The following is a 15000-nucleotide window of genomic DNA, read 5'->3' as shown; positions in this document are numbered from 1 at the left end:
CATCTCCACATCAGCACGTAGCCTGAGGTTCCTTCCTGTGCTCCTCCCTGAAAGGATCCGATGTCAAACATCAAGGGAAAAAAGTGAGTGGTCAGGGCGGGTATTCGCTGGAACGCCGCCAAGAACCAAGCCACAGGTCTGAGACTCGCACACGGCGGAGATGAGACGCAGGAGTCACTGAAGACGAGGCTGCTGGGACATGTTTCAGCTGGCAGGGTCACAAAGACACACACACACACACACACACACACACAGCCAGTTGGCAGCTGTCGCTAGCTCTTTAAGCAGGCAGGAAAGCACCTGTCTCCTTATCGTGTCCATGCCAGAACACTCTGCTTTCCTGCTCTCCTACCTCTCACTCCGTTTTATTCGTCTTTATTTATTCCGTCTTTCACCCTTGCTTTTTCTGCCACTCAGATCTTGTCAGATCAGTGTATCGGTTTATAGCTTAGTTTCTCCACAACTCCAGCTCTAAACCATCTGTTTATCATCTATATATATATGTATATATATAAGTAATACAATCTTAGAGTAGTTTATATATATATATATATATATATATATATATATATATATATATATATATATATATATATATATATATTTAATATTTTAAATTAATTTTAAATAATTTCAAATTAGACTTTAACAGATTTTTTTTTACATTTTTTTAAATTAAAATAAGTTTTTAATGTATATTTATTTAGATTTTAAATTTATTCATTAAAGTTTTCTAATAATATTTTATTCATTTTTAAATTTTACTTTAAAAGAAAAAAAAAGAATTAGTGCAAACAAACAAAAGTTTGGGAAATGCTTTGAAGCCTTTGGATAAATCTTCTTGGCTAAAAATAGAATATTATTAACATTTATTAATATATTTATTACTTATTATTATTATTATTATTATTATTATTATTTTGGTGCCGAGATTTACCGGAGCAGGACGAGGGCCATACAAACGCTCCGAGAAGATCATCATGACACACGACATGGCGTGGACAACCTCTCCACATCGTGACGCTCTCCAGACCAGCGTGGGATTTACACACGGCTCCTTCTGTAACCTTCCTCTTTCCTTGCCCTGGAAGCTAGGGTTAAGATGGACACGCTAAACGTCGCGTGAAGTAGAAAAGCAAGATGTGCACTTTCCAGGTGTGTTAGCTAGGGCAAGCTAATAGAGCACAACTCCTCTGAGAAAACACACACACACACACACACACATCCTGCAGAGAGTAATAACTTTGAGATAGACGTGCAGGCCAGCTACTCGCCAGGAAGAGGCCTCATTTCAGCATATGGAGGTTACGACGTACGAAGGTTAAAATTAGCTCTGAAACTATACGAAGGAACTAGATCAAAGTGTATGAGGACCAAACCGTTTCCCTGGAAGCGTTTGTCAGGTTACATCACACCGATTCTCCAACGGTGAAAGTGTGACCTAATTGCTTTGACCTTTATTCTAACCAGTAGTTGCTGGATTTGTAGCTAAGCTAGCGACATGACAGCTTAGAGAACATCACCAGTCATCTGTGTCTCGATCAGTAACGTGGTCTGTCATAGCAAGGCGCTGTCACTATATTCTTTCAGTCGGTCCAGTGCGGTCAACGTCATCACACTAATCATCTCGTACGTCGCCGTCTAACCAAGCCTGGTAGAGCTACAGAGCATTCTGGGAGAACCTGAAAGGAGCACCAGTATTACTGATGCACTGTGTATTGTTAAAGTAAAATTGGATTGAATTGGATTCGTTTTCATCACTAAGGATGAGACTGATAGATTAAGTTGGGCTGATATGATAATCTTTATCCACTCATGTACATAAAGCTCCCATAGTCTCCTGATAAATCCACTCAGACAGCTGAAGAAGATGATGACCTCCAGCTATACAGACGTAGACACGCGTTTGTATGACGCTGATGAAGTTTAGCGGCGTTATGATTGAATTCCCTCTGAGCTCCGATTAGCTTCTCCTCTCCTTCTGCGTCCGTCCGTGGCGGCTCGTTGCTTCTCTGTCAGCCGATCGATAAGCTATTACGCCTCCTGAACAGCGGGTGAAATGAAGTTATTGCGGCACCTGCCGACTCGGCAGTCTTCTAATCCCACTGGAAAAGGCCTAATGAGAATTGGAGCAGGAGTGTTTCAGTTACACACACACACACACTGAACCGTTCAACTGCACAAAGCAAGGACAAAAAGGTGTTTCCACTTCCACTGCAATATACATATATGGAGAAAAGCCTATAGATAGATAGATAGATAGATAGATAGATAGATAGATAGATAGATAGATAGATAGATAGATAGATAGATAGATAGATAGATAGATAGATAGATAGATAGATAGATAGGCAATTGAAAGACAGAGAGAGAGAGACAGAAAGACAGATGGAAACAGACAGACAGACAGACGGAGACAGACAGACAGACAGCTGTAGAGAGACAGACAGACAGACAGACAGACAGACAGACAGCTGTAGAGAGACAGACAGACAGACAGACAGACAGATGTAGAGAGACAGACAGACAGACAGACAGACAGATAGACAGATGAATTGTTAACTTAATCTTAAAAAGGCTAAACTTCTTGACACCAGTTCTACAACAGACACTGTGAGAATTTTTTTTCTTTTCTTTTACAACATCAACAGCTGTCATGACACTCAGTCACCAAACCAAGCAGAAACCAGAGAAAGTTCCCTTTTAGATCACATCTTTTCTCTCCGTCACTTCTTTTCTCCCTGTTTTTTTTACTCGGTCTATATCCCTCGCTCAGCCTCTGGCCTCTTCAGCTTCAGGCTTTGTCGGGTGTTTGGTTGCAAAAGAACGCTACAGTATCCCAGCCACACCCATTTCAAAGAGAAAGAAGAGACAAAGTAGGTCCCTGCCATGTGTGTGTGTGTGTGTGTGTGTGTGTGTGTTCACGCCCTGTTATAATAATCATAAGAGGAAGTATTTTGTTCATAAGATTTATAATCATGCTAATGGCAAAATCAGAGCATGTTCTAACTTATCCACTGCTTCCTCTCTCCAAAACTTTACATAAGAAAGAGAAAAAACGCTCATAGCAACAGCATCATTAACTCATTTACCCTGTAGTTTTATTACTTAAGTAGCCTGTTTCAACTTTATGCAGCATGTAATAAACTAGAAAAACAATGTTTCATGCCATTCACTGATGATTATTATCTCAACTCTTTTTGTCAGAGACCAAAAATTGAGTTTCCTCCTGTTTTTATTGTGTCCATGTTGATGATTTGTCACGTCTCACTCCACAATGGTGTTAATATGAAGCTCATATGAAAGTAGACGCTCTTTAAGGACTTTAAGACTTTGTAGAGTTTCATCAGGATTTCTGTTTCTGAGGTGAAATGTTTGTATCTTCAGGGGCTTTTTACACCTGGTCACTTCATGTGTTTTCTGTGATCAGATAGCTATCTAATGGTAAAAAGACCAGGTCTAAATGCCCTCCGAAACGTTTTGGAGACGGATATAAATCCGACGGTACAAACCACTTCAGGAGGTGGTCTGGGACGCATTTCAGATGAAACTGGACAGGTGTAAATGAATGTGGTTGTTCAAGCCACATACGTCAGCGCTATACTCCTCCCAAACGGAAGTACGTCACTCGCAGGTGACTCACGAGTTGTGCATCGCGCCAGAAACAAACAACATGGACGACACGCAGGCACTTATTGCTCTTTGGAGCGATGAAAGCGTCCAACAAAAGCTTTGTAAAACATATAGAACCAAAAGTATATTTAAGTACATACACCAAAACGTGTTCCATTTCAATTACCCCTGAAATGAGGTAAAATATATTAGCATTTTGGGCGGGAGTAGAAAGATCGGATCGATATCCGATTCGCCGAGACGCATTTATGTGGCCTAATGTAAATGGAACAGTTTTAACACATCAGATAGCTATCGGATCAGAGACAACACATGAAGTGACCGGGTGTAAAAAGGCCCTCAGAGTAAATGTTGATATCAACATAATACTGCTCTCTGAGATGCTTTAAGTCTTTGATCACCTAAAAATCAGCTCGAATTTATCTTCAACACTAAAATTCAGTGTAAAAAAAATCATTCATTTCTTTATACTGATTAAAAATGTCTCATACTGTAAGTCCATTTCCGGTATGGCTGGTGTCCCGGTATAAAGAGTTAGAGCTTAACTCCAGACTTAATCCTGTCCTTGATTTGAGTGTTATTTAAAAAAAGTATTTTGAGACCATGTATTAAAAAAGATACTGAAAAAATGGAAATAGAGAAGGTGAAAATTTTTCCCCAAATAACTTTAGATCGACACGGATGGTATTCGGTTTAGTTATGCTCTAGCTTTATATTTTTCATTTTTTATCTATATTCTTTCTTTTCTTCTTTTCCATCTCTATCTAGCTAATAATGCTACTGATGACGTCACCACAGCATTGTGCATTAATACAAAAATGACACTGATGACGACGACAAAATTTACCATTAAAAACCTCACTGGCCAATAAGGCACCGATAAATAAACCCTTGTATGTTGTTTGTATATTTGTTACTCAGCCGGTGTCCGTGGGTCTGTTTGACCCGCTGCATTTTTGGGTTTTTAATTCAACACAATTAAATATTTGATGTTAAAATACTCTACAGATGTTTACTTCATCCCAATTACAAGCAATATAAACAGCATATATGGTTAATGTTTGCCCTTTAACTTTATTACATCACATTTTTTAATTAAAGTTCTATTCGTTTTTTGTTGTTTTTTAATAAAAAGTAATAAAAAAAAAAGAAAATCAAATTTAAATCAAGTTACGAGTGGAAACAAAATCAACAAATTTACAAGGAAGCAAAGTTTTTCAAAACTATTGATGTTTACGAAAATGGGTCCCACAGACCCGAACACCATACAAGGGTTAAACAGTGGTCCTAATGTGCTCAATGAAACTTAAAATCCTATTTTGGTTTACTTTCTGTTGGGGAAAAAAACCAACAGATAGTGCCGTCACAAAAAGTAATGAATGTTCGACTCAAACCGCGTTTTATCCCCCACAAAAAACAGCCCCAAACCTCATACGTTCTTCCACATACCTTAATCCTCACCAGCCGTTATCAGGATTGCTGAAAAGCTTCGAGCACCAGCTTACGCTTGCACTATTAACCACTTCAGTCTAGCAGAGCAGAACTGCATCGTACACCGATATTTAAAAAATAACCCCATGGGTCCCTCGAGACCCTAGAACCAAAACTAGGGAGATTAGAAGTGGCGGGTGGCCTAATAGCTTGGCTCTTCAGTCAAGGCGGACGTTTCCTATCTGAGCCCTCCAGCTGAGAGCGACTTTATAATCAGTGTTTATCACAAACGGAGGCCAGTCGAGAGGAAATCGCGGTATCTCACTGTAGCTCGCTGCTGCAGGACGATACACTAGTCTGAGCTATTCAGTGTTTAGCAGGAGGTGTTCGATATGAGCGCACAAGTATCTGCGAGATAGGATGGAGGGCAGTCGCTTCTGTTGAATGCGTTTCTTTTTATTCGAGCTGCAAATTTGAGGCAGACTGGACTGCAAATAATGTAGACTTTGCCACATGGGCAAAAAATCTTCGAGCTTTGCGAGTCCGAGTGAACTGTCCGTGCCTAAGGATAGAGCAAATTTCCTGGGATCAAAGCAATACTAAGAAGCATGAAAGAGGCCCCAGTTACTGGGCAGGCAGGTCTCATTTACTTCCTTTACCTCAATGAAATCTAAAATCTCTACTGCCTAATCACCAAGGGCTAACGTGAGATCCACTTCTGTCTTATCTTCAAACAACGCTATTCTCTTCCCTAAACAGCTCTTTCATGGTTCCTGCTCCTTTGTAGTCTCATGTAGAGTTTTATGAGTGAGGATTGACTCTAGCCCCACCCATGGGCATAACATAAATGGCTCGTCTGGTTTGTGAAGAAAGTACTAAAAGGAAATATATTTCTGGCCTTACCAGATAAAAAAAGTCACTGGGGTAGAACGTCAAGTCAAGAGTACCTCAAATCTTTATAAGTGATGCGATGTGACGTGACATACTCAGAATTTGTTCTCTGCATTTAACCCATCCAAAGTGCACACACACACAGCAGTGAACACACACGGCAGGCACTTATTTCCAGGGAATTCAGAACAGCGTAACAGATATTGCGTCATCGGGTAAGCGTGGCCTATTTGATAATCTAACCCTAACCGTAGTTTTTGGTTGTTTATTTGTTTTCTAAAATAAATCTACCTGTATGACTGTTTTGTCCTTCGTAGTATGCTGGTTTTTTTGAAAGAAGGCGTTTTTCCAAGACCTCCGGAAACACGGCCACTTTACGTCGTGGTAACGAAACCCCTGGAATTTAGTGCCTGCCACACACACCGTGAAAACACACACAGCAGTGAACACACTCACAGCAGTGAACACACACCCGGAGCAGTGGACAGCCATTTATGCTGCGGTGCCCAGATAGCAGTTGGGTTGGGGTTCGGTGCCTTGCTCAGTCGTGGCCGACCCGAGACTCAAACCCACAACCTTAGGGTTAGGAGTCAAACTCTCTAACCATTAGGCCACGTCTTATTTATTTATTTATTTATTATTTAAATGCAGATAAGTGAAGTGACGTGACATACAGCTAAGTATGTTTTAAGATACACCTTAAAAGTTGCTTTCTTTTCCTTCTTTCTCTTTTTTTTTTTTTTTGAAAATTAATTTCAGACATATATAAGCCTGAAATGCAAGTCATAAACTATCAAAAAGAATATCACCATCACTGTTTGCATAACCGGCCAAAAGCAGCTTACAGAAAGATACCTTAGTTGATGTTAGGATGTCAGGTAGTCTCTTTAAAAACAGAGGTTGCACCAATTGTTGTTTAAAAGTGCTATGGTGGCTACAAAGAACCTTTAATGTAAGCGAAGTGTTCTGTTGTAGTATATTATACAGAACTGTCAGGGGCTTTACCCGTAGATACAAACCAGACCATCCCCTTAAGATGCGCTATTAGCTGACCCTAGTGCCTCCAAGCTTCTTCACCGAGATCGTAGACTATTCGTCATCTTAGTAGCCAGTTACGGTTGCTGCACGGTAGCTTCTTCTGTCCAAAACAGGTCACAAGTGAGGTTATGTCCAATCCAAACCATAAACTTAGCAGTCCAAGGTTAAAGGTCATGCCATACAGCATCTCGGGGCTAGTCCTGGGATTTGAACGCACTCCCTCTCAGCAATAACACTGAACCTTACCCGTTGAGCCACGCTGTTTCAGACAGAAGACTCAACTCAAGTAGAGTGAATTCCTGTCCTCTGCATATACCCCAGGACAGATAGGATTGCTGAGGTCCAACAGTGAGCTTGATCAGGGAACATTGTTTGAATCCCACACCCTGGTGACTCTCCAGACACACACCAGCCAACAGAACATGCATATGGCCCCTTGCTCCAGTACCATCAACCTCAAAGTTGTCATCCATCTACCCAGTGCTCTGTTCCTCATGACTGCAGTGAACCCTTTTACCCTTCCTCAAATCCTTCCTTCTCTGCCAGGCCATGACTTGAGCAGCAGGAGATCTTTCTTCACTGTGATAGCATAACAAAGCAGTGAAAGTCAGAGCGCTAGGACTTCCTGCTGCTCTCCTTTCCATGTCAGCATACAGAGTTGTCTCTCTCGAGCCTGACCTTCTCTCTATATTCTGATGCATCCACAGCAGGGAAGAAGAGGAGGAGGGATTGTGGGCAGCTGGCATCATCTCAATACCTCACCATGATCCAGAATCTACAAATGTCTGTGACCTCTGGTGTAAGTGGGTGCACATTGCTGATACCGATCTTAAAGAGTATCTTCAAGAGCAATTAGTTTTTCGTATGTTTATGGTGTTTTTAACATGCAGATCCTGATGCTGGGAAGCAGGCCAGCTGAAGACACCAGGTGTTATATATTTTGGTACTGCTGAACCCAATGTAACACACTGATGTCAGCATCATCATAAAGCTTCGGGGAATTTTTCTCTCTTGTAAATGGGTCACATAGATTTCAGGTCCATTAAGAACGTAAAATAGAAGCAGCAATGACAAGTTTGACAAGAGCAAATAAGCTGCACTCTTCCCTCAGGCTTGTTTTCTGGTTTTTATCTTCCACTCTTAAGAGGTCTGTCAGTAATCTGTAATTAAACATCATGAAATCATTTTTTTCCTCATCTGATTTCAGGCCATCTTCAGCTGACTTTCGTGGCTCTAAATTAGACACACAGCCAGGAATTCAGCAAACAATTAAAACCAGCCAGATGCTAATGATACGGAGTCGTCTGTCGACTGAAGAACAGATGTCTTCACGTTTCTAATTTTGAACTTGGTTGTGCTTCATCTGTTGGACCAGATTTATTGGGAAAGGAAATGTCCTTGTGGGATCTTCACTGCATATATAAAGTTTGGAATCTACCCTGCTGATTTTTCTCTCCCTGTAATCAATAATTACAACTTACTGAACCGTTAAAATGAAACTAATTAAACCAGGTCTTAAAGGATCAGAGATACGAAAGACGGGTAAGAAGAAATCCTTTTCAGAAAGGAAAGTTTCTTTGTGCTTAACTGAAACTTTCAATAAGACGGTGAAATTAAACCATACTTTGGTTGGATATTAGATGGATTAAAAACAACATTAAAGCAGAGACGTTTCTGGCTTACTGAAAGAATCAAGAACTTAAAGGTGGGGTCTCCGTTGTTTGAAAGCCAATGTTGACATTTGAAATCATCAAAACAAACACGCCCCTAACCCAAATGGGTTCCACCCCTGTATTGTTAGCTCCGCCCACACATACATACGTAAATCAGGCAACTAATGGAAAGAAATGTGTCTTTATCATAGCTGAAGGGAAGAACAATACGACTGCAGATAAACAAACAAGCAAAAATGACACACAAGCATAATCATGTAAAGGACAAAGGCATATATTAGTTCTGTGTAACAAAGCAAAACCAACGTTACTCACCTATCGAGAAGGAAAAAAGCGCCTCGGCGTCTTAAGTAAAGTTGGTCACATATTCACAGATTGGAGTTTCCCGAGTCAATAACTCCTGAGCTAAACACTGTTACTACACAAAACACGGTTGTAGCTGCGTCTCTACATTACTACGATAGAAAAGAGGTGTTATTTGTGTAGTAACAGTGTTTAGCTCAGGAGTTATTGACTCAGGAAACTCCAATCTGTGAATATGTGACCAACTTCCTGCTCCTTCAGTTCTCTCCAGCGCTGGAAAGCTGATCCTATATTAACACGTCCTATTTCTTACCTTATCGTAAGCCTTTCTTCTCTTTCTTTCTTTTTTATCCTCCATGTCAATGTTAAAACTGCTTTCTGCTAATGTCACACATGCGCACTGAACACTCTCTCCGCCCATATTGACAAGGCACGCCCCTTTCTGCTCATTGGCTACACGTTTGTTTTGATTTTTGTTTCTCGTTTGTTGTCCCGACTCAGTTTTCTGAAGCATTTCTCAACCATCGGAGACCCCACCTTTAAGTGCCTTGAAAGTGTCATTGCATTCAATCTATATATACAAAAACCCAGAGATTTGGTGGAATTTCTCTCTCACACCTCTTAATTAGTTTATCGCCTGCATCTCCTCTCTAACGGCCGATGCTGGCGTTCGTTTCCAGCAGTTTATCTGTTTTTTTTTCTTTGTTAAACTTTCAGACAGGATTTTTGTTCTGTTCTTTCTTCACTATGTTAAAAAGGCATCTTTCCTGCTAAAGCATCACCCTCCTGAACATTTATCCTGCTAGACTGACAGGTTAATCTACACAGGATTTTTAACTTCATCCTTCCTGTATAATTAGAGTTAAAAAAAAAAAGGTCAACGTAGAGAAAGCGACTTATGAAGCAATGCTGTATGAACTTTCGCACAGACAGGAAATCGTTCCCTTTTATTCTTCCCCTCCAATCAGTCAAGAATGATGACATTTACCTTTGGCACCAATGCAGCCTGATGACCAAGCCAACAAATCAGTTCAAGCCACTGAAACAATGTCGCAATTTGGTATTTGTGTAACTAAACAGATCCATATGTTTTCTATCTGAAGCTTGGCAAGGATGTCAGATTCTAGTCTACTTAGTAGTCCACAACATACAAATATCCCCAGTGGAGAAGGCCACTACTTAAACATGGAGAAGAAAGACATCCACTGTCGGTGGTTAAGGCTATCAGCATCTCTGTTCCTTCCCTTTTAATCTCCCAGCTGAGGAACATGTTATTATTAGCTCCTTTGATAGGCAACAGCTTCCAAGAGAGTTACCATATTTAAATGACTAGCCTTGATTTAATGCACCCAAAAGCACAATATTGACTTTCCAGAAAGGAAGGGAGGCAAGAGGAGGACAAAACGACGATGGGACATGACGGAGAGAGAGAAAGATCATGGAATGACTTTATTCCTATGTCAAAAACCCCTAAAAAAAACTTTTCTGCAGGTTCTCTGGAAATCCCGTTTTATACGGGTAAAGAAATATCTTTCTTTGATCAACATTTTTGCAGCTGTTTGAAGATGGAGGCATCTGAACAGACACATCAGTCATACTCAAAACACAGGCTGACACGCTGCATTACGTCATTTAGCCTGCAGCCACGGGGCTCAACGGTGAGCACTTACGGATAAGAGCATGCTTGCACTCCTCTCTTAACCCTTCTTCTCTTACACGTCCTGCTCTCTAATCTTTTGTTCCCTCTGAAGCCTATTATTCACCAACAACGTATGACACATAACAGATGCTGAGTATCGAATAGAAAAAGAAACATGGAAACAGAGGGAAAAGAGGCGACGACAAAAAACACAGAACATGCTCTAAACAAATACGAACAAAGATATGAAAATCATAACTACTTGTTATTCTGGCTAAACAGAATAGAATAGAAGCCTTTATTTGTGACGTGACGTGACATACGGATAAGTACGGTGACCCATACTCAGAATTCATTCTCTGCATTTAACCCATCCAAAGTGCACACACACGGCAATTAACACACACACCGTGAACACACACCCGGAGCAGTGGGCAGCCATTTATGCTGCGGTGCCCGGGGATCAGTTGGGGGGGTTCAATGCCTTGCTCAAGGGCACCTCAGTCGTGGTTTTGCCGGCCCGAGACTCGAACCCACAACCTTAGGGTTAGGAGTCAAACTCTCTAACCATTAGGCCACGACTATTTGTCTTATATACAGAAGAGAATACATATGACCTTTTGGGACATTGGGGTCGGAGCACAAGGTCAGCCATGATACAGCTCCACTGGAGCAGTGAGGGTTAAGTTCATGTCCCAAAGTGCTTAACTGCTTGCACCACCACTGCCCAAATATCTCTGTATTTTAAGACATGATCTTGTTCTTCTGTCTTAGTAACTTGTTATTTCAAGATATTATCTAGTTTTGATTGAGTAGCTCATTATTTTGACATACTTCTTGTTAAGGTGACATTATAGCTCTTTATTTTGACTTGGTAATGAGTTATGAGATAATATTAGAGTAATCAAGATAATAACTCAAACTCTAATGACTCTCTAACTGATACCGATGACGAGCTGGAACAATGTAGCTGAGCTCGAGGAACCGTCAGACCTGGAACTCTTCCAGATTTCCGTAGACACGGTGTAGGGTTTCCAGTATAGGTTTCCACAAGAATTTGGAGTTTAAATACAGTTACAGATAAAGACAGAGATATTGTGATTACGGACAGAGAACATACCTAATTCTGAACAAGAAGCTGAATGACCCTGGACTAAGTGGTAGGCTAACTGCTAACTGCTAAACAGTTATCCATGCAGTTATACTCATGTCATGAAAAGGAATCGTCCAAAGAAAACCGGACCTAATGTGCTTGAATAACTTTCATGGGTTTCACTGCACAAGAAGTGTAAAAAGTTAAGAACTTGCATTAGCAACCAATGAGCACGGTACACACCAAATTACACCAAACCTTTCAAAAACCAAACCCTGATTTGACACAAACAAAAGGTCAGGAAAATGTCTCGAGAAAACGCATTGCTCCTTTAGGCTACAATTAAAGCATTGTAAAAAAAAAAAAATAAAAAAATCGCAAAGCTTTGGGGTACGCTACATTCCTGCCCACGGCTTTCAACGCTAGTTGCTTGGGCAACATAATTACACGTGGGGCGGCTGGGGTAACAGGGCGGGGTGGGGGAGGTTGAGGGGTCGGAAACACACAGCGAGGGTTTCTGAGCTTTGACACCATGCCATTATGTCTCTTTTTGAACCTCATACAAAATAAGCGTCCCAGAGGCCCGCGGTGTCGCTGCTCCCTGCTCGCTGCTCTGTGTCTTCTGGCCAAACCGTCCTGTCGCCAACGCTCACCATTTTTCTTTTTTCAAATATATACTTTGAAAAGCAGATGATATTCACTCTTCACTGCAGTGGCTGGATTTCAGAGTTGCTGTTTTTAGCTCCTGGACTTGCCAATGCTTTTTACTGTGTGTTAGCAGGGACAAAATATAATCTGGAAAATATGGCATGTTATGATTGCAACCGACCGCACGAATGTCTGTGATCCCTCTGGATGCTCATTATACTCTGCAAATATCTTTGGCATTTCAGAATAAAATGTAGAGCTGGAGATTTCTATATTCTCTTTTGCTTAATCCCCACACCAGAATTAAATTTTTTTTTTTTTTACTATTCGGTTCCGTCAAATTCGACAGTCAACGCCACTTTGTTGAGCTGAAACTTTTCCTATAACTGCACATCCTGAGCTGTTCTATTGCCAACAACCTTAAAAAGATCATGTGGTACCTTTGGGGCTTTTTACACCTGGTCACTTCATGTGTTTTCTGTGATCAGATAGCTATCCGATGGTAAAAAGACCAGGTCTAAATGCCCTCCGAAACGTTTTGGAGACGGATATAAATCCGACGGTACAAACCCCTTCAGGAGGTGGTCTGGGACGTGTTTCAGATGAAACTGGACAGGTGTAAATGAATGTGGTTGTTCAAGCCACATACGTCAGCGCTATACTCCTCACAAACGGAAGTACGTCACTCGCAGGTGACTCACGAGTCGTGCATCGCGCCAGAAATATGTTTTCCCATCAGTGCTGGCTCCGATCTTTCACCCAGGTGTCTCACCCAGGTGTGTCTTTCACCTTTGGTATTAAAATGCACTGCTGCTGCCAGCGAAAATGCAGCAAACAGTAAATGCTGTTTTTTGTAGCAACCGCATACACCAAAGCGTGTTCCATTTCAATTACCCCTGAAATGAGGTAAAATATATTAGCATTTTGGGCGGAAGTAGAAAGATCGGATCAATATCCGATTCGGCGAGACGCATTTATGTGGCGTAATGTAAATGGAACAGTTTTAACAAATCAGATAGCTATCGGATCTGAGACAACACATGAAGTGACCAGGGGTAAAAAAAGGCCCTTTGTATTTGTTATCACATTTAGCAGCTAGAAACATTGGTTTCCTCACCAGTCTCTCGTTTTTCATCACTCTTAAAGTTAAGAAGAACAAAAAGCATCGTCTTGGTGGTAAACACTGTACCCTGGCATGCTGACACTGGAGACTCCTTCCCTAAACGTAAAAGTCTCCTAATTACAAGTCTGTTTGTTAAATAAAAAATTTTTTTTAGTTTAGTTTTAGACTCATTAAGATTTATGATGCAGTCATGATGCGACACCTCAGTACTGTCAGAACTGCTGATGTATAATGAACCATCATTTTTTGTAGCAGGAACAAAGCATTAAACGGTGAAACCAGAGCCACAGAGGACATTTATGATCACGTATTGTTTTGCTTGGTATAATCCGATCTGTTTCATGTAACGAATCGTTTGTGTTAGCGAAAGTTAAACAGCATCTTACTGTTAAATCAGCCGATTTAATTGGGTGTAAAAGCTGAATATTATTCAGGAACTCGGAGAGAACAGAAAGCAGGTGAGTAAAGAGCTGAAACTCTGCCCAGTGAGGAGCAGATGCCAATGTCACACATTCCACTTGAAACTCAAAGCAGTCAAGCGTTCCTTCCAACCCATTGCCAGGTCGATTAGATTACAGCAAGAGCCTTGGTGACAGCTCCTGGGCATGCTCGAAAAGTGCTTGCTATCTGAGATCCTCCCCATTCGCTCCTCTTGAGCTTGGAAAGATACGCTACGCCGAGCAGTTCGGGGAAGAAGCCAAAAGCTAAACCTTCATTAAAAATGGCAGCTCACTCACACACAAACGATTTATGGTAGTAAAGTATGAAAAGAAGGAACTTCTTACAGCAAGACAACCTATAATCTAAAAAAAAAAAAAAAAAAAAACTTCAATCCATGAAAATCCCCCCAAAAAAAATCCTTAAGCTTATTTTTATTTTGAATTTGTGAGGTTTGGATGGCGATTCAGTGGCGGACAAAGTGAACGAGAACAAGTCGTTTATGGAATGTGATGACTTTCCAATAGGTACAATTGAGTGGAAAAGTTTGTGCACCCCTTTTTTGTTTATTTGTTTCATTCATTTTCTACCGCTTATCCGAACTTCTCGGGTCACGGGGAGCCTGTGCCTATCTCAGGCGTCATCGGGCACACACACTCTCATTCATTCACTCACACACTCACACACTACGGACAATTTTCCAGAGATGCCAATCAACCTACCATGCATGTCTTTGGACCGGGGGAGGAAACCGGAGTACCCGGAGGAAACCCCCAAGGCACGGGGAGAACATGCAAACTCCACACACACAAGGCGGAGGCGGGAATCGAACCCCCAACCCTGGAGGTGTGAGGCGAACGTGCTAACCACTAAGCCACCGTGACCCCTGTTTATTTGTTTTTTTTATTAATTGTAATTTTATTACAATTTTAAAGGGATTAATGGAGAAAATGAAAGGAAAGATATAGCAACATCTACAATAAAGCAACAAAAACTCCAGATCTGATTTGGCCACATTGAGAAATGGTTATAAAAACCTTTACAATGATATCAAGTAGATTTGTTTAACATATAATGTCTTGACATAAAC

General features: G+C 41.0%; 1 protein-coding gene across 1 annotated transcript in view; it reads right to left on the bottom strand.

The window, feature by feature from the left end:
- Positions 1 to 15000, bottom strand: part of robo1 (roundabout, axon guidance receptor, homolog 1 (Drosophila)) — a 193826-nt gene that overhangs the window by 116979 nt on the left and 61847 nt on the right. The window lies entirely within an intron of this gene.

The sequence above is a fragment of the Tachysurus vachellii genome, chromosome 15 (assembly GCF_030014155.1).
Source record: "Tachysurus vachellii isolate PV-2020 chromosome 15, HZAU_Pvac_v1, whole genome shotgun sequence".
In the NCBI taxonomy this organism is placed as follows: Eukaryota; Metazoa; Chordata; class Actinopteri; order Siluriformes; family Bagridae; genus Tachysurus; species Tachysurus vachellii.
This window is presented reverse-complemented; position numbering and strand designations above follow the sequence as displayed.